General features: G+C 49.8%; 1 long non-coding RNA gene across 3 annotated transcripts; it reads right to left on the bottom strand.

Moving 5' to 3' along the window:
- Window positions 1–3750: 3750 nt before the first annotated feature.
- LOC107160412 lies at window positions 3751–13371 on the bottom strand. Of its 3 annotated transcripts, XR_007351477.1 has the most exons (4): window positions 11870–12915; window positions 11451–11643; window positions 7126–8340; window positions 3751–4418 (listed from the first exon to the last, which is right to left on the bottom strand). It is a non-coding gene; the product is annotated as an uncharacterized LOC107160412 (long non-coding RNA). The 3 variants fall into 3 exon arrangements; XR_001505854.2 differs by lacking the exons at window positions 3751–4418; window positions 11870–12915 and adding an exon at window positions 13289–13371 and having other exon boundaries at window positions 6616–8340; XR_007351476.1 differs by lacking the exon at window positions 3751–4418 and having other exon boundaries at window positions 6616–8340.
- Between the last annotated feature and the right edge of the window lie 6624 nt (window positions 13372–19995).

Below are 19995 nucleotides of genomic sequence, written 5' to 3'. Positions count from 1 at the left end.
CTCTTCTGCAGGCTTAATACAGAGGTTCGTTGCATTACACTTCATAAGTGCTCGAGGGAGGGTCCCTTCGTCTCTTCACTTACGTGACCCATAAAACCGCCTTTCTCTCGTTCTCGCCTAAGCTTTTCAGTTGGCATGTGTTTTCACAAAATAATGTCCTAGAGACCCTCATTTCCTGAGCATCTCTGCTCAGTGTATGTCTGTGTTGTTCAACTTCCTCCCTTTTACCCCCCACACCACACACACACACACACACACACCACACACACACACACACCAGACACTGCAACGTGGTCCTATTTATTTAACTTCTCATACACAGCTCATTTGTACCTTTGTATCAGAATTTACAGTTATCCCTAAAACATGTTTTATTTATTCACTGACATATTTTTTTAAATACAATCTTATTTAACCATCTACTAACAAGCTCAAAAACAAAAGAACAAAAAAACACCCTTGAGAAACAGTTATTAATATATTAATGAATATGCTTTTAAAGTGTAAGTTATTTCTATAAAATGAAAGTATCTGTCATTCATCTATTTGGCATATTGGTTTGTCAAATCAAATCTATTCTTATAACAGATTTAAAACGTTCTGTTTTTTAAAAATATCTTTATACCCTGCATAAGTAAAAATGGGTGATTTATAGGGATTTTAAGATTATTTTTAGAAAGACAAAGTGAAAGTGTTGTAAATAGGGCCTATCTGGTACCAGTTGTATCTCGGGGAGCAAGCCTAGTTTCCTAGTGGCCGGATGTCCATTCATTGCTCCGGGGAATGAGCACCTCGTTGAGTTGTGGGAAAAGAGCACTTTAAGCCAAGCCGTGCCTTGTCACAGGGTCAGAGTCTTTCCAGCCTGGCCCAAGACTCGCCTCGTCTTCAGATTTTCACCTCTCCCTGCTTCAAGTCCAGCCTCCTTGGACTCTGCTCACACCCTTGTCCACCAGGCTCCCTCTGCCGGACATCTTCGGCGGTTGGCTGGAACTTCCTTCGAGGCTCCCCTCCTTGGAGAGGTGGTGCCGACGACCCACAGAGTCCCCCACCTCTGCCCCGTGTGCTGTGACCCCGGGCACTGGCTCCAGAACCCTGGGAAGACAAGAACTGCACTCATTTGCCGACATGGTCCCACAGAGGGCCTGGCATGTGACAGGTTGTAACAGTCACTTTTTGAACAGGTTTAATGAATCAATCCTGGCCAGCATTTGGGATTTTTTTAGACCTCTGCCAACTACTGATGTCCAGTAGGTGCAACCGAAGCAGAAGAAGGTCCTCACACCGCCGTTGGGTCTGCTTCCCTTCACCTCCCTCAGAGCTCCTCAGATTTCTGTCTTTTCGGCTCCACCTCCTTCCTGTGTTTCCCAGAAGCGAGGGTGGGGCAGAGACCTCCATAATGCACTCTGCAGACGGCCCCTGACTCATGACGGTCCTCTTTACAGTGTGGAGAAAACAGTGCACAGTTCATAGCCACTGGACTTTGAGTTTTGAATTTTGACCCTTTCTCGGGTGAGCGATATTCACTAGGATGCTGTCTCGTGATCCAGGCAGTGACAATGACTGACCGTTGGCCATGGTGCTCAGCTGTGGTGTTTGATGGTCTAAATGTATGACGTGCATTGTCAACATAATGATACTTTTACCTTAGTATGGGTTAATCGGGATTAACAAATCAAGGAGCATTTGTGTTTGAAAAGGTTTGTCTACTAAAATGTTTTTATGTAAATGCGATTAGGTTGGTCTTACGTAGTCCAGTAGTCCCTCTCCACACCCAGCAATGACCAACAGCTCCTCCCTCAAAAAAGAGTATGATCAATTAATACACGATTTTATCAATGTCACACAAATTCCAGGGGATTTAAGATGCTTAAGATGGTGACAATGATTCATTATTAGCATGTCATTTTTTGTGGGGTACATAAGTGGAGTTGGAGGGATTAAGTGCTTGAAAATGCCACACGTCCCCCGTCATTACCCACGGTCTGCACGGCTCCTGGGAGTCCTGGCGTGGGCTACAGTGATGAGCAAACTTTACTCATTAACTCAGCCAAGAGACTTCAACGCAAGACAAAGGACCCCAGCTCTGAATAACAGTGTCAAAGCGGAAGAAGTTGGTGCTATGCAGAAGTGAGCCAGGCCCGAGGGCCATCTGATCAGACCCCCTATTCCCCCACTTCAACTCACCAACAGCATGAGGAAGGCCCAGACCTAGAACTCTGTTTTTTTTTCCGTAGAAGGGACTATAAAGATCATCCAGCCAAACTGTTCAGCCTGGGTGCCTTGGGCGCTCAGGGTTACCCTCAAGGAGTAATGGGAGAGACAGAGCTGTTTTCAATATTTTAAAAAGTCTGGAGGATTAAAAACAAAGTCATAATAACATTATAAGACATAAAAATTCATAATTGTTTGTCATAAGACTTCTACTGTCTCATTTGACTTGCAATATTTTAAGATGATATTTGTTTGAGTGTTGATTTTTCCAGTACAGGGAGTGAACCCAGCGATGCTCTACCTCTGGGCTTCATCTCCAGCCCTTTTAATTTCATTTTTAAGACAGGTTCTTGCTGAGTTGCCCAGGCTGACCTCAAACTTGAGATCCTCCTGTCTCAGCCTCCTGAGTAGCTGGGATTACAGCCACGAATCACCACACCCGGCACAGTGTGTATATTTAAATCAGGAAAAAATAGATATGTATTTATGATTGCTGTACGTGTTCTTCATTGCTTTACTATACACTTTTCTCTTTGTTTATGTGGAAGAAACCTGATCAGTCAGACTTCTGAGTGTTCCAGTGTGGAATTCCCCACCTGGCTGTTAACTTCCATGGCTTCATGAAGCTGTGCCTCTCCAACAGAGGGGACTTGATGGCCAAGCTGGAACTGGTGCACAGGTGGCCTTTCCAACAGAGGGGACTTGATGGCCTGGTGTCCGTCTTTCCCCCTGAAGAGAAAGAAGCAGACGTGTGTGTGTGTGTGTGTGTGTAGGCTTAGAGCCTCCTGGGGACCCTTCAGTGAGAGGACCCTAAGGGGTTTGGGAGGCTCACTTCTGAGTTCCGGGAGAGCCAGGCTGCTGGAAGACCTCAGGCAGGTCCTTCATGGCCTTTGAAGCCTCCCTAGCAGAGCTCCAAGTAGAGGCCAGCTGCCCCACCTGCCGGGAGTCGTGGTGACCACTGACTGTGGGCACCATCCCTGTTGGTCATCCCTATTCATCAGGACCGGAAAGATCTACAAGGCATCCGGCCCCCACCTCCACCCCCCACTCCCTCCATCACTGCCTTGACGGGAATCTCAGAAACCACGCTCAATCACGCCACGTGGTGGCTATTGTCATGCAGATGCCCTCCACAGGGACCAAGAGGGACCCTTCTGTGAGAAGTACTGTGGGGTCCTGGAGTTGTTCTGTCCCTTGGGCTGGGTCTCCTCGGACCGCTGGGATCCCTGACCACACTGTGAGCATCGGAGGAGAGAGCTCAAAACTGCTCTGGACTCCTGAGGGGGCTGGAGATGCTCAAATGGTGTGAAGAGCCCTTTCAGATCCATTAAAGTGGGTGGAAGATGGGAACTTGGAGGAGGGAATCACACTCTGATTTGAAGAACTCAGACACTTGTTAGGACAGGAACAAGCTGCAATCAGGCCAGTTACTGACCGAAGAGAAGACTGTTCAAAAAAAAAAAAAACAATTGAAACAAAACACCAAATTCAAGGTCACCTGTCCACACTAAAATACCCCAAAATGAAATAAGAGCAAAGTGTTTGCAGCCTGGATTTACTGAGAGGATCAGAAGCATTAACAGCAGGTACGAAGACATAAGACACCCAACAGTTATTTCTTAGGAATTAAAGCAAGAGAGTTGCCATCTCCCTCCACATTATTTTGGTCTACAAAAAGCCATCGGTATATTCCAGGTAGATTTGACATTAAATCTTCAAACCACCCACTCTAATCATGTCACCTCAAGAGATGAAAAAGTGTGAGATTGAGAATGATGATATCAAACTGTTTAATCCCCCGGCCATCTGTTTTTTATGCTATGAGAGATTTGAAGGTAGCAACAGTTTTGGCAAATAGGAGCCAGAGGCACAGGTGATAGTCCTTGGGCACGTGTAATGAACCGCTCTCCAGGAAGTTTCACACCACCCTCCAGCAACCCAGACGGGCCGACGCAGTGGTCTGCCACAGTAGGGAAGACAGCCCAAACCGGGCGAGCGAGTTTGGTTTGTGGACCGGGAGTTGGGAGAGGCTGAATAGCTGGTCATAATGGTGTTGTTTCACTAATAAGTTTACAGAAATGCTCATGCTTTCTCTCCATTGAATGTTTCTCAAAATCTCTTCAATAAATATCGCCAAAGACCGATGATGCGCTCCTGGAGGACCATGGCTGGGTGTTTCTGTCTTCTTCCTGTGTTCTTGGAGGGCACTGGTAATAAAGATTTTGATTGTAAAGAAAGAAAGGTAGGTCTGGTGGAAAACACGCTCCGACCAGGAATAATACCACTAAGACTTTTAAAAAGTAAGGCTTACTTATATTTAGGTTGTTTAAGTAAACGTTTTGTCAATTCTGTACTATAAAACTCTCTCACTGATTAAAATCTTTGGTTAATTAGGAATAGAAAATGACCTAGCAATCCCTTTTGTGGGTAAAGACCCTGAGTAAATGAAAGTAGCACCTAGTGGAGATGTCTGAAATCCCATATTCACTAAAGCATTCTTCACAATAACCAAGATATGGAAATGACCTAAATGTTCGTTGATGGATGAATGAATTTTTTTAAAAAATGTAGGGTGTATACACAACGGAGTATTACTCAGCATTGAAAAGGAGGCACTGCTGTCTATGACAACATGGTGAAACAGGAGAACATTACGCTAAGTGGAAAAAGCCAGACACAAAAAGGAGAAAGCACTTTATGATATCACTTACATACAGAGTCCAATAAATACAAATAGAGTAGAACAGTGTGGCCAGGGGGCTGCAGAGGGGAAGGATCTAGAGATCTAACGCACAGCATGAAGACTGCAGTTAACAATATTGTCCATATGCTAAAAATCTGCTAAAGAGCAGATTTTAAGTCCACGTAGTACCCACAGAAAGACAGAGGGTAGCTACGGAAGGTGATAGATGCATTTGACTGTAGTGATTATTGACTACACATATGCACATCAGAACATCATGTTGTATACCTTAAACATATATAAGTAAAAGATTGTAGCTGGGCACAGTGGCACTTACATGTGATCCCAGCCACTTGGGAGGCTGAGGCAGGAGGATCACAAATTCAAAGCCAGCCTCAGCAACTTAGCGAGGCTCTAAGCAAGACCCTGCCTCAAAATTTAAAAATCAGTGGTTAAGCACCCCTAGGTTCAATATCTGGTAACAAAAAAACATGGAAAAATAATTCATTAAACTGCAGGATGTTTGGGGGGAGATAAAATCTTTCAAACCATGAAGAAGTTCAGGCAAAGAGAAATAATAAAAGAGGTCCCTTGTGTGGTTAAAAGTTGGCAAGATACTGGTCACAGGGGGAGTTAGTGGCAGTCAGAGAGGAGCAGGTCCCCGTCTCCTCGGCCAGTACCCTGAGGGGTCCACACATGGTATCCCCAGTTTCCCTCCCTGAGTTGGTCTTTGGTGCCTGATCTTCCCCACGACCCTTGATGGCACAGAGCAACAGAGCACACCAAGCCCAGAGGGAAAGACCACCTCCCATCCCCATGACGGAAAGTGGGGTGCTCAGACTGTGATGAGAACTGAGGGTATCCTCGGCAAGGACCTTAGGACAGGGCTCAGGTGGACAGTGTGAAGGACAGAGGCAGACTAGGAGGGACAGGAGTACCAGGTGAAGAGGGGGCTGGGGTCGTGGCTCAGCGGTAGAGCACTCGCCTAGCACGAGGCCCTCCCCGGGTTCCATCCTCGGCACCACATAAAAATAAATAAAATAATAAATGTGTGTATATATAAAGATGAAGACCGCTTCTGTTTCCTGGAGGAGAGCCCCTTGTCAAAGGGGGCATGGAGAAAGCCAGCCACTGGCTGATGATGGCAGATCACTGGTTCAGCGGATTGGCCGAAGAAGCATGTGGTTCGGAAGAGACTCAGAAAAGACAAAGAGAGATTCAGGCAAAGAGGCCAGGAGACCACTTAATTATGTAAGGGAAATATTGCCTCTTGAGATTTCCCTGGTCTCCGTTCCCACGGCGCCTGATATGGGCCTCCATGATTTTACCTAGTAGTAACAGGCACACAGATAGTTACGCTGTCCCAACTGAACTTGAAGGTGAAGTCACCTCCAGTATTGACAACAGGGGATTTCCAAAAGGGACTGCTCTAAACTGTCCTGACCAGTTGGAATATCAAAGGAAGAAGCTCTAAATGCCCAATGCGTGGTCAGTCCCAAGGTCTCATTGGGGGAACTTATGTACAGAGGGGTCTGTAGCATTTCTTAGCAGAAGACGGCAACAGGAGATGCCCCATCCAGGGGTGCCCATGACAAAGGACCAGGTTAGGGACTTTGGTTCAGGGCAATTTTCTTTCAGGGTTTTGAGCAACAACGTAAACATCTTTATCAGTGCCTGGGAATGTCAGGTCTACTGGAGAAAACATCCAGTGGCTCTCGGAGTTTTCAAGGCAGTCTGTGTATTTTGATCAGAACAGAAAGAAAGGGGGACTAGGGACTGAAAGACCCTACAGCAATGCTCACTGTACTCCAGGTAGAGTGTAAAACATGCACATGTGCACACACATACACACACACACACTCACAACAACCCAGTGAGCAGGTACTATTACTGTCTGCATTTTATAAATGGAGAAATGTAAACACAGAGATTTATAAACGTGCCCAAAGTCACCCATTATTCTAAGTGGCAGAAGTGAGATTCAGATCCAAGTAGTCTTGCTCAGAGTCTAAGCTCTGACCCACCATCAGGTGCAATTAACACCCTGTAGTGACTGTGGACTCCCAAAGGGACTGAGTTTCACTCATGGCTGTGTCCACTCTGCTAAGCTCAGTGCCTAGGACATAGTGTATTCCCCATAAATGTGTGCTAAAATGAACTAAAATGCCTGTTTTAACTCAGCTCCTCCAGTTTCTAGATTCTGCGAGTCCCCTCGGGTGCCACGGGCTCACCTTTCCATCCACTCTAGCTCCTCCTCACCAGCAGGCTTGTTCTCGCGAGCAGGGCCCCATCTCTCTTGAAATCCTGCAGGCCCCTGTATGACAGGGTTCAGCTCAGCATCAGAGACCTAATGTCAACGACTTTGGGGATGCCGCCCTCCGAAGGGAAAAAAGAAAACAAAGGAGTCGATTCAGACAAGGCAACGGCTCATCAGCGTGCGCCCACCACAGGTGGGGAGGACTGGTTAGAAACCAAGGCAGCTCTCTTCAGCCTGTTACTGAGGGACCAGGAGTGGTCCCCCCTTCAGGAGGTCTGTGACAGAAGACGGCTGCCGTCGCCAGCAGGAGTGGTGTTGGAACAGAAAGGCCTTCCCAGACCATTCCGCGGAGGTGGTCACCAACTTGGTCTTCCAAAACGCTGGGTGCCCCCTGCTGGTTTCTGGTGATCTGGGCCAGAGATGGGATCCTCAAAGGTGAGGTCTCTGAGGTGACAGCCAGAAGCCGGCTCTCACAGCGGCCTCACTTCCTGCGTAGGCGGTAGTTCCAGAAGCCAGGGACGTGGGACGTGGTTGAAATGGGCGCCTGCAGGAGAGGTCGGGGCGGGGGCCCAAGGGCACAGGGGGCAGGATCAGCGGCCGCTGAAGCAGCCGGGGCCCTCTCCCTCAGCCCGGCCACAGCGGGGTTTCCCACCACCCCAGCTGCTGCCCGACACGGCAGCCAGGGGACAGGTGCTGCCTTGGCCCTCAGTCGCTCCCGAATCCTGGTGGCCCAGGAAGTCATCCGGGTGTGACAAACCCCCCTGAACCGCCCTCTCACACCGCGGGACAGGGACAGGTCTCTCACCTGCTCTGGGTTCTGGGACCACACTCACCTCCGGGTTCTTCCTCTGACCCCTTCTACTCACTCTGGCTACTCCTTAGCAGAAGGCGTCGTGGGCGAGACCTCATTACTTCTGTATTCACTGGGCGATAAAACGGACCCGGGAAACTCCTCACTCTGTGCGTGTGCCAGGGGAGGTGGTCCGTGAGGAGGAATGGGTTCAGGTCAGATCTCAACCAGGAAGTCACTTGCTCCAGCAAAGGCGCCGGGTCAGAGGACAGAGATGGGCCACTGGCTGCTGGGAGTGCAGAGCTGGCCGGAGCTCAGCTCCTCGCAGTGGAAACAGAGGACAGGAGCCACGGGATCGTCTCCAGCGCCACAGGACAGGCTCTTGATGAAACCCAGCATCTGAAGGGAAGTGAGAGAGCAGGAGAGGCGGTGGGAAGTGAAGGGCGGAGACCAGGCAGAGAGCCAAGCTGACAGACAGAGGCCATCTCTCTACAGAGGGGACACAGGCCCTGAGGGGTTCGGTCCAGCTTTGGGGGGTGGGGGCTTGGACTTGTAGCTGTGGGGCTGTGGGACAGGCTGGGGCGCCAGAGCTAGGCGGTGGGAGTAGCATGGAGTGGCTTAGGTCATGGCACTTGGGGCTTTCCAGAGCAAAGGGTCTGTCCTTCTGGGTTGGCTTAGGGTGAGGGTTCCATGGGGTGGGTCACTATCGGGGCCACGTGGGGGAGCTTGGGTAAGAGGGATATAGGAGAGTGATGCGCATCTCCTGAGACGGCGGTTAACGTTGAGGATGGCTGCTCCGGTGGTAGATCCACACCCTAGAGCATCCCTTTAGGGTTAAAGTGCTGAAGACACTCGGTGTAGAAGCCCTAGAAAGCAGCCGTGAGGACGGTGGGAACGCAAGCCACTGCTCTGACCCTCCCATGCGCTTTCTTTTCCAAGAAGCAATTCCCTGAAGCCCTGCCTGGTCCCAGTGGACAGGGTACGTCACATTCCCTAGCAAACTACCTGCTAAGTACAGGGGAGATGCAGGCTCAAGATAATGCCCACCCACAGGAGGAGCCCGGGGACTTCGTGTGACAAGATCCTGAAACTCTGGGAGATAAGGACAGTTTTCCCTTGCCATAAAACCTCCAAGAATGTACGGTTAAGAATCCAGTTAGAACCAGTCAGCGGGGACCAAGGTGACTTCGGGTGCAGGACAGGGGGGACTTGAAAGTCTGATGTCACCTTGGTCCTAGGCAGGACTCTCTGGAAGCTTCTCTGGGATCCCCAATAAAACTGGAGTTCCGGAGAGGCACATTGTCTCTCTCTCTTCTCTGAGGGGACCCACTCTGTCCCTTGAGAGTGTCCCTTTCCCTTTCGTATCCCTTCGATGAGCTCCCTCGTGCACTCCAAGTGACATGGCTGAAACCTTCCTGACACGGTGGCAGGAGTTGCAGATCTCCATGCTGCCTCAGTGTCTTGGGAGACCCCAGCTCCGGGGCCAGGAGAAAGACAGCTTCAGTTAAAATCACAAAACACGGAAGAAAGAAATCCGAAAAGACCCTGGAAGATGGAAAGACTCCCCGCGTTCACGGTCGGGGAGAAACAGTGTTGTCACAACGGCCATACGACCAAAAGCAATCTGCAGGTTCAGTGCAGTCCCCGACAAGACACCCATGTCATTTCACTGAGCCAGGAGAAATCCTGAGAATTCATGGAATCAGACAGTTCTGGGCAAAAAGAGCAAAGCTAGACCCGACAGTACCCAGTGTGGAAATCTACCACAGCCTAGCCACAAAACAGCATGGCGTCCGCGTAAAACAGGCATGCGGACCCAGGGAACAGGGACAAATAAAGCCACGCATCGCAGCCACTCCCTGACGGAACTCCAGGGCTCAGGAAGTAGAAGCAAGGGTCGCCCAATGGGGGGGTATCGAGTTAAAAAGCTTCTGTCCGACACAGTGAGCAATCCAGAGTCAAGACAACCTCAGAGGGAGGGATCCTTGCTAGCCGTTCCTCTGGCAGGACTCATCAGAGGATTAATACCCAGAATATATAAAGGACTCAAAAAACTCAACACCGAAGAGCAAGCAATTCAATCAAAAAACTGACAAAGGGTTTGAACCCACGCTTCACAGACAAAGAAGTACAAATGGCTAATAAGTCTGTGAAAAAGACGCGACATCTTTAGCCACCAGAGAAATGCAAATCAGAACAGCCTGAGGTCTACCTCACTGCCGTCGGAATGGCTGCTGTCAAAACACAAAGAAGCAAAGTAACAACAACGAATGTGGGTGAGGGTGTGGGATAGAGAAACCCTGATACCCTGTTAGTGGGGATGTGGACTAGGACAGCCACTAGAAAACAGATGGTGATTCTCAAAACTAAACAGAGAACTACCATGTGACCCACCCGATGTGTGTGCCTGAAGGAAATGAAGTCAGTCTACAAAGGAGATACTGGAACACCTATCTTTATTATGGCGCTGTTCACAATGGCCAAGTTAGGGACACAGCCTAGGTGACCTTCAACAGATGAGTGGATAAAGAAAACCTCACACACACACACACACACACACACACACACAATGGAATATCACTAAGCCATAAAGAAGAGCGAAATCATGTCATTTGCAGGAGACGGATGGAACTGGAGGTGGCCGTGTTAGGTGAGATAAACCAGACACAGAAAGAGAAGCAGCACGTTTTATCTCATATGTGGAAAATAAAAAATAAATTTTAAATGTGACCTCAAAGTAGAAGAGGAACTATGAGGGAAGAGAAAGGGAACCGGGGCAGGCAGAGAGCGGGAAGAGGGACGTGGACACAGTGAAACATGACGCAGGCAGGACAGAAGTGTCACGGTGAGACTCACCAACACTCATCACAAATTGTGGAATTAATATGAATCGATGTTGATGGTTTTAAAAGGGGGAAAGGAACGTCAAAAAAGGGGGATCTGGGAGAAAGGAGCTGGATGCAGCAGAGACCAGGGGAGGGCTGAGGTCAGACCCGGAGTAGGAAAACGGGGTGGGATGGGAGAGGCCAAGACCTGGGGGGAGACAGAAGGCCAGCACCGTGCTGTTAGAGGCGAAAGGGCCGCGGACGCGGAACTAGATATGGGGGGAGGCGCTGCAGTCCTGGCCTGATGACGGCTCCCTCACCGGAACCAGTCAAAGGGTCGCTTGCAACACTCATGAAAAAACTCCAGCCAGCACATGGGAAAATCAGAGAATAACGGCTCCAGCTACTCAAGAAGTCTGTGGTTTAGGGAAGAAACGTCGTAGACGAGAATCTACAGAAGTAGAACGAGAGACTCAGGAGTAGTTCTTCAGCCCGGCCTAGTAGGTCTCACCTTTCCCCAGGTCAACCTTACAACCCGTGTAGCTTGTGTGTGGAGTCAGCCAGACGGAAAAATATAGGAAGTTCTCATCACAGAATCAGTGAATGCTACCGTCATCACCAAGTCCCAAGGGACATCCTTGCCGCTCCCGGAATAGAGCCATCTCTACATGGAATGGAACTCACCTGACTTCTGAAGACAGTTATGCAGTTGTCCGAAATGGGTCAGAACGAGGCAAAGACAGAGACTCCTCTGAAGTCTTCTCAGGAGGTCCCCATGTCAAACCGAGCCCCTGGGTTGAGTTGGCATCCTTGTCGGTCCCTTCTCTCCAGGAAAACTGTTTCAGCTGGGGACATTACAAGGTCTCCCTCTTGCTAGCTGCAGTTATTAAAATGGGCCGTCACCAGCTCCAGCTGCTCCTGGCCCCCTGGGGCTCATTAAGCCCGGATCCGGATCCGTACAGAACCCTGCCCGGCCGCCCCGAGTACTCGCTGGGCTCGGCTCGGCTCCCCAGCAGGCAGCTGACTGAGCTCCTCACCCCGGCCCTCCCGACATCCCTTTGTTCGTAAATGAAGGGGAGGGTAATTCCTTTACTGAGACCCACCTAGGAAAAGTGAAATGGCCTGTTGATCTTCCCTAAACACCGAGAGCTATCTTCAAGTCTCCCTAGTTGGCAGGAGGGGGCCGGAGGAGTATCTGACTCATATATAAGATTATTCTACAATAAAGGGATTTTAAAAAATAGATTTTCTTCTGTAAGAGTTTTATTCATACGCAAAGCTTCTCTTTATTTAAGAAAAAAATCCTTATTGTACTAACAATGTGTATCACCAAAGCCTTCAAGTTAAATCGCAAGGGAATCGAGGGGCAAGCCTGAAGTCGCTTACTGGAGTTGAGTTCAGGAGGGAAAAATAAAGGGACCGCTTTCTCCACCTCCTACCCTCTGCCACACAGTGACAGGGAGAGCTTTAGGGAACCATGAGAGGAGTCACTGGGAACAAGAGCCCTCAGAGGGGCTGTGGGCTTCCTCTGCCATCCTGCCTAGTCCCTCAGAACCACTCAGTCCCTCGCACTGAGTTCCTACTATGTCCACAGCACAATAATCTGTAACCTGAGGAGAGAGGCTTCAAGAATTCAAAGACAGTTTCCTTAGAGAGAAATAAGTAGAGCGCCAGACTTAACAAGTCTAAATCTACGACTCCTCCCCATGTTGAAGAGGGGAAGGTGGAGAGAGGGAGAGAACTAAGCTTTCTCAGTCCCCTCCTGTTTGCCAGGCACTGTGCTGGGTTAGTAGGAGCTCTCCTGTGCTGGGTTAATGTAGGAGCTCTCCTGTGCTGGGTTAATGTAGGAGCTCTCCTGTGCTGGGTTAATGTAGGAGCTCTCCTGTGCTAGGTTAGTGTACAGCTCTCCTGTGCTAGGTTAATGTAGGAGCTCTCCTGTGCTAGGTTAATGTAGCAGCTCTCCTGTGCTAGGTTAGTGTACAGCTCTCCTGTGCTGGGTTAATGTAGGAGCTCTCCTGTGCTAGGTTAATGTAGGAGCTCTCCTGTGCTAGGTTAATGTAGGAGCTCTCCTGTGCTAGGTTAGTGTACAGCTCTCCTGTGCTGGGTTAGTGTAGGAGCTCTCCTGCACTAGGTTGATGTGAGGAGTAAAGGAGAGCTCCTACATTAACCCAGCACAGGAGAGCTCCTATGTTAACCATGGATACAATGGCCTTTCACAGCTGGGGAAAGGAGGCTGGGAAAGGGTGAGGACCTCATCCCGAAGGAAGGAGAAGCCGCTTTCCTTGAGAACAGATAAAAAGTGAGATTTTAAGGACTGACGGGAAGGAGAGGGGGAACAACCCAGGCTGAGCCCAGATCCCTGGAGTCCAGCCCTCGGCCGAGGAAGACTGGGCTGGCAGGGCTCAGGGCACAAAGTCACAAGTCACCCTCCCACAGGCTCACTCTGGGTAGGGTCCTGCACTTACCTGGGAGACAGAAAAACTGGGTTCAGACATAGTTAGGGAGACGGGTTTCAAACTCACCAGTGTCCTCTGCCTATTAAAATCTAGACCACAGGTCCTAGGGACCTGGCGCCTGCATTCCACTGAACAGACAGATTCCATCCCTGGGCCCAGCCTGGGGACCGCTGATGAGGGCCTCTTCATTGCAGTACACAGACTTTATTTACGGCATTCTTTGAGAAATTGTTTCTAGTTTTTTTTTTTTTTTCTAATTTTTTCCTAGTACGTTCTGCTTGTTTTCACCTCTGTGACACAGGCAGCTGGAGAGCCCCCTCCTTCCCGTCCATCTCCAGCCAGGTGCCCACTCATGACCCAAACCTGGGTTCTCAGGGGTCTATTTTTGTATCCCCTTCCCTCACCCCTGTTTTTCCCTTCTTTTATACACTTACTTTTAATTTAATCTTGGTCAACACATCCCTAGATCCTTTTCTGAAACAAAGAGGAGAAAGAAAAAGAAAGGGGGAAAGAAGTAAGAAAGAAGGTCAAAGACAAGCGCGAGTCGAGGCCTCAGTCAGAAAGACAGCCATTTCTTCATGATCCCAGGTCAGGGATAGAGCAACACGGAAGTCAAGAACAGAAACCAAAGGCAGGCTCCGTGGCCCACGCCTGTCCTCCCAGCAGCTCGGGAGGCTGAGGTGGAAGGATCGTGAGTTCAGAGCCAGCCTCAGCAACAGCAAGGCCCTAAGCAACTCAGTGGACCCTGTCTCTAAATAAAATACAAAATAGGCTGGGGATGTGGCTGAGTGGTCAAGTGCCTCTGAGTTCAATCCCTGGTGCCCTTTCCCCTCCAAAAAAGATTAGAAACTGAATCCGAGCAGAGCATCAAAGCTAGTCAACCGCAGGAGACATGGAGCAAGGTGTGCTGTAGGAGACCCCCAGAGAGCAGAGTCCTGAGGGTACCCTGGACCAGGGTGCTCCACCCACTCAGGGTCCCAATAGCAAAAGAAAAGTGGAGGCCATTGACAGAATGGGGGACAGAAAATATCGCTTCTGTGTTGCTGCTCATTATGAAGAATGATCTGGAAGGCTAGGTCGTTGATATCATTCTAGGACTGAGCATCTATTTCTGATAAGATCAATGATTTTGTCCTCTCTGTGGCACTAAAATCTGTGTGCTTAGGTAGCCCAGAAATGCTCAAAGTCTCTGGCCTTTTAATATTCAAATAGCAGCAGCTGCCTTTTATCAGGTTTCCCTTTCAGTGCTTCTAGTGGTAAAACTCACCTGTTCCATAAATCCTGCTTGTCCCATGTCATTTTGGTCAGAACCCTCACTTCAGAACGTCAAGGTGCCAAGATCCTGCTTTTATCTTTGCCACCTTGTAACTCAGTTCTTCAGGCAGCTCTCTCCACCCTGTGCCTTGAATATGCACATGGCCACATTCCTTCACCTCCCCAACGTGGCTGCCCCCAGTCTCACCTCCCCCACGTTCCTACCCCCAGTCTCACCTCCCCCACGTGGCTACCCCCAGTCTCATCTCCCCGACGTGGCTGCTCCCAATCTCACCTCCCTGACGTGGCTGCCCCCAATCTCACCTCCCTGACGTGGCTGCCCCCAATCTGGAGGTGCAGTAAATGGCATCTTGAAACAGGGCACACAGTGGACAGCAGCGGACAACTGCCATTGTACCTCCATGCTCAGAGTCTAGGCCCCACTTCAGCACACACACGTCCCCTTCTCCAGGCCCGAGGCCACTGAATTTCTCTGCTTGCACAGGTGGCAGCAGCTCCCATCTCCCGTTCTCTCACAGGGAGCACTGTAGCCCTTGCTTGGTGATAAAATGGCCTGCTCTGTGCTACCTAAAACCCTGTGGCACACCAACCACCCGGTCCGTGTCCTCTCCGATCTGTTTGCTGGTGTGTGGGAAAGAGAATCAGGCCCAGGTGTCACGGCTGCTGTCGCCTGGTCTCCTGCTCTGCGTGTGCTAATGCGTAGGCAACCATCCTGCATCTCTCTTGCAGACACAGATTTCAGAACTGAAACCACAGCTCAAATCCAAATATAGGAAAAATATCCTAATTCTGCAGTATTTGGTCACACTCCATCCAGATTATCTAAATAGAACACTTAACGTATCTGGAGCAGGCTTCCCCAAGGACAGCGAGTGGTCACTTGCCTTCCGTTTGCCTGGCCCAAGAGACCACTGAGAAGACCCTTTCGGAACACGTCTCAAACAGTGCCCATTTCCCTCCCAGAGGGCAGGACCTGCTCACGGGGCCCCGCGGGCAGTTTCCCGGTTCCACATGTTAGGGTTTACCCTCTACTCAGACCTCTTGATCACCACCCCCTGACCCCATGGGTCTGTTCCTGATTCTAGCCTCAATCTTCCCAAGGCAGCAAAAAGTCTCACACATAAAACCTGAATATGTGAAAATGTCAAAACCGGTGAGTTACACAGTCACTGTCATCGGCGTTGTGGCGGAGCCTGTGATATTTTATCATTTACGCGTTTTCAATAGAAACTTGGTCATTTTAGCTTACGGCTGAGTCTCCATATAAGGCTGTATTGAACACAAGAATGAGTAATCGTCTTTTATCTTCACGACAGGCAGTGGCCAAAGATCAATTCCTGAAACAGTGAGTCATCCAGTTATCCTAAGGACCAAGGGGACCGTGTGTCGGCCTCCTAAAGCTTGGGCACGCACGGGGGCTCACAGAATGGACCCTAGGAAGCTGAAGACCAGGCCTCAGGCACACAGTGGTCTCCCAAGTGCAGCTAGTGAGTGAGGACCTCCCTGGCCGCTCCCTCTTTGACTTCTCTTTGGCCGAGCGAGTACCAGTCAAGGACCCTCTCACTAAGTAACAGGGCCTTTTCCCCTACTGTAGTTTGGCTGAGTAGATCTCTTACCTAGAGGACACGCTGACACTTATTCTCAGTTTCTGATCACCTGCAGCTGCGGTTGTTGATCATCATCTATTGAGTCATCTCTAAGTATTACCCTTGGGGTGTACTCATTTCTATTTGTGTCTATTATCCCTGATCTTTGAGAAAATCCCGTGGGGTGAGCACTAGTTTTCTGTTTTACAGACGATAACATGCAAGTTCAGAAAGGTTAAGTACTTTGTCTAAGGCCACAAAGAAGGGGCAAGACTGGCACCCAAATGCACATGTGTCTAGCTCCAAAGCCTTTTCTTTTCCTAATTTCTATTCTGGGTACATCCTCCCAACTTTTCAGAGAATGAACATTAGTAGCCACCTATACAAGTCAAAATCAAATAAAGAGTAATACCTTATGGCAATCTGAACAGGGGAAGTTTAAGTTTAAGGAATCATTAACTCTGATACTGGAATAAAGAGGAATTGTCTAGTAAAACATAAAGAAGAACTCTGACTGATAAGATAAGCAATGCATTTTTTCATAAATGGGCAAAGGATTTGAGTCGATATCTCACTAGAGAAGATTTAGGAATGGCTAGACAACACATGGAAAGGTAACCTCATCCGTGCCTCATTGGAAGGCGACAGTTACTAGCCACTCTAGTCATTGCAATGTGGAAATGTAGTCTTAGAGTTGCCAAATCTTCCATTTCTTTTTCAAAAGCCTAGATATTCAGATTTTTATATAAAAATCTCCCTTCTTCAATATTGGAAATTGCTCAAAATAGGTCCAATAGCGCAGGACTGGCGTAGCTTGTTTGTGACTCCGCCATAGGAGAGTCTCTGTCTGGGGAGGGCATAGCAAAACCAGGGTTTCAGGGAATCCGTGGCAGCAGCGTGTGCAGTCCAGACCTGAAGGAGACGGGGAGAAGGTGGGATACCCAGCGGCGAGACCAGCTATGGAGAGGAAGGGCCTCGGGTGACGCAGGGAGCAGCACGTGCCTCACACGCTCCTCGCACCGCAGGCCAACTGCTGCAGTTGATGGCATCTCTGTCGCCTCAGAGGTGCCCAGGACAGGCTGAGCTGCTCCATGTCCGAGTCCCTCCTCCAGGGACTTTTGCCGTCCTCCCCAGCCCTGATCCCCCTCTCGAGGTGCCTGAAGCATCAGCACGTTACTTTAGGCCCAGGAAAGGCACTGGAGCTCGGGGGTCCACTGGGAGATCTGGACAGCTGGCTCTTCCTCCTGGAGGAACAGGGAGGGAACGTTCGCAAAGCGCCCTCCAACCCGCCTTCGCAGAGGGCGGAAGAGCCCTGAGCCCGGGAGTCCTGGAAACCCTCTGGGATGCTGGGGCGTGGTTGGTTGGATACTCTGCTTGCTCGGCTTCTCCTTTCTTGTATAGTCTTTCTCCTCCTAAGCTGTACATCTCAGTGTTCTACTCTTTCCTCCCGTGTGCTCTGAGTTCTCACAGCTCCTCCATGATTAACCCACTCCTTCAGGTACCCAGGTCTGGAGTGCACCGTCCACAGCTGTTGCTCAGGAAGGCAGGTGGCAGCCCTCTGCCTCCGCCCTCTGGACCAGGCCGGGAAGGGAGAGGTGGGTGTGGAGCACCGTGAGGCGGCAGGGGACCCTCCCCCTCCTCTCTCTCCTTTCCCAGCTTCCGAGGAAACTCTACCATTTTTCTTGAACCAACCCACCAAGCCCAGGAGCTCCGGGTCAATCTGGTACTGGGCGAGTCACAGAAGCAGGACTTCCTGTGCCCCCGACCAGCAGCAAGCACCCTCTGAGTCAGAGGCACCTTTGCTGGTAGGCAGATTGTCATGTCCTCCCTGAATTGGGCACTCAGAGGGACTTCACAAACGATACCATTTTTTTAAGGTGTTTTTATCACAAAAACCCAGAGGGAAAGGTGAAAGGCTTCCTTTGGTACCAAGAAGAATCTAACATATGAACAGACGTGGACCACTTTAACTAAGCCACCTTGCCTGGCCCCGGTGCACAGGGAAGGGGCCGTCCAGATCTCTGAGGGCCGCGTGAGCGTGTGACCCTGTGACCAGCTCTGCGGGCTCACCTGGGCATCTGCTCCCAGCACAGAGTGCAGGCCTTACTCTGCCCGTCTCTGAGACGTGTTGAAGCAGATTCAGCTGCTTACACTGGCAGCACTGATGATCTTTGTGCTCCTGTTGCCCAAGGTTCAGGCGGTGGAGCTGCCTTGGGATTGCATGAGCTTGTTACTTCAACCCTCTGCTTTGCCACAGGTGCCTTGCTCCCCAGAGCCTCTGCCAGACATCCAAAAAGGAAGGCTGGTGCTGGATTTAATTTGTTTTTATGTCCTGAGGGTCAACAGAGTATGATGGGCGAATCGTGGTGCTAAAGTCAGACCCAACTGGGTTGAAATATGAGTCTCTCCCCTTCCTGGTTTTGGGAATTTGTAGAAGTATTTTTTAAAAATCTGTGTATCGGTTTCCTCATCTTTAAGGATGAGGAAATATTAGTACCTATCTCAACCTATTTTGTTTAACAAATTGTACACTATTAAGACCTTTAATAGCATGGAGAATTTATGAAATATTAAGTAAAAAAAGAAGCAGGCCACGGAAGAGCGTTATAGACTGTTACACTGTGTGAGATGAAGTAACGTGTCCTGTGGATCCATTTCTACCACACACACACACACACACACACACACACACGACACCACGCTGGAGACAGGTGGCCCAACTGGCCCGTGGACCCCCTCCTCTTCTGCTGGTGCTCTTCAGGGCCACCCGGGATCTCCGTGGGTCCTTGGGGAGGGAGCTCTGCACTCCCCTGCGTGCTCGCCCTCTCCCGCCCTTGTTTTCGGACAGCACTGACGGGAAGGTTTGCTTTACCCTTCCAGGTTTCAGACACATTCAGCCAAAGGCAATGTAAGACACAAGAGATGCAGCCCTGTCACCAATGAGTATCTAACCAGTAATTATTTCTTCTCTAAAATGAGAGGGTAAAAGCACTGAAGTGGTCACCCTGTTGCCCTTGTGAATTCTATTGATGGTGAAAACTGGTTCAACCTCTTGGGAGAACTGTCTGTCGAGAGCTGGTGAAACAATATGCCATTTAACCCAGTAATTCTATACCCAGTAATCTAGCCTAAGAAGATAATTTAGAATACATAAAAACATGCAGGCCAAAGATATTTGCTGTGATATTTATGCTAGTGAGAAATGAGGGGCAGAGCCAGGAAACATGACAGTTACCCAAGCATCAGTAAGTGCTGATGTGGTCCAGGTTGTGACCATCATTTAAGATCATGGCAATGTTTCCAAAGATGGCTGCCAACACTGTGACTTCTTTTCTTTCTACTTAAATATACACTTCATTTTATATGCAGGGAGAATACTTTTGAATTTGGGGAAAAAAACAAGCTTTATTATTTTGAAAAGAGTTTGGATTAGGCGATTTCTAAGTTCCCCGGCCACAGGCTGGTTCTTTGAAAGTAGCACTGAGTTGGAGTTTGGTGCTCCATGTTTATCCAGGATCTCGACCTCCAGAAGGAGCAGGATGGGGTTAGCAGAGGCAGAGGCTAAACCGCAGTGCAGACCTGAGGGAGCCTCAGCCAAGCATGGCCTTCAAGCGTGTCCCACACTGGGTCAGAGTGGCCTGGCCACACCTCACTCAGCTGTAAGCAAAAGAAATGACCCCAGGTGAGGGGACACTCTGTGCGGGCACTGTCCTCACAGCTGAGGCAAGTCCCCCCTGGCCAGGAGCTGGTGATGCCTTTCCACATCCATCGTCCCTCCTAGGTCCACGTTCTTGTGCTCCAATTTGACCTGCCCACGCGGGTTCCCGCCCCGCCCGGCGGAGTCCCGGCGCGCGGCCTTGTGGGAGTTGTAGTTCCCGCGGGCGGAGGGCGCCCGCCGAGCGCCGCCTGGGG

This window comes from Marmota marmota, unplaced genomic scaffold (genome assembly GCF_001458135.2).
Source record: "Marmota marmota marmota unplaced genomic scaffold, marMar, whole genome shotgun sequence".
NCBI lineage: Eukaryota > Metazoa > Chordata > Mammalia > Rodentia > Sciuridae > Marmota > Marmota marmota.
The sequence above is the reverse complement of the archived record's forward strand: the minus strand, read 5'-3'. Positions and strand labels throughout refer to the sequence as shown.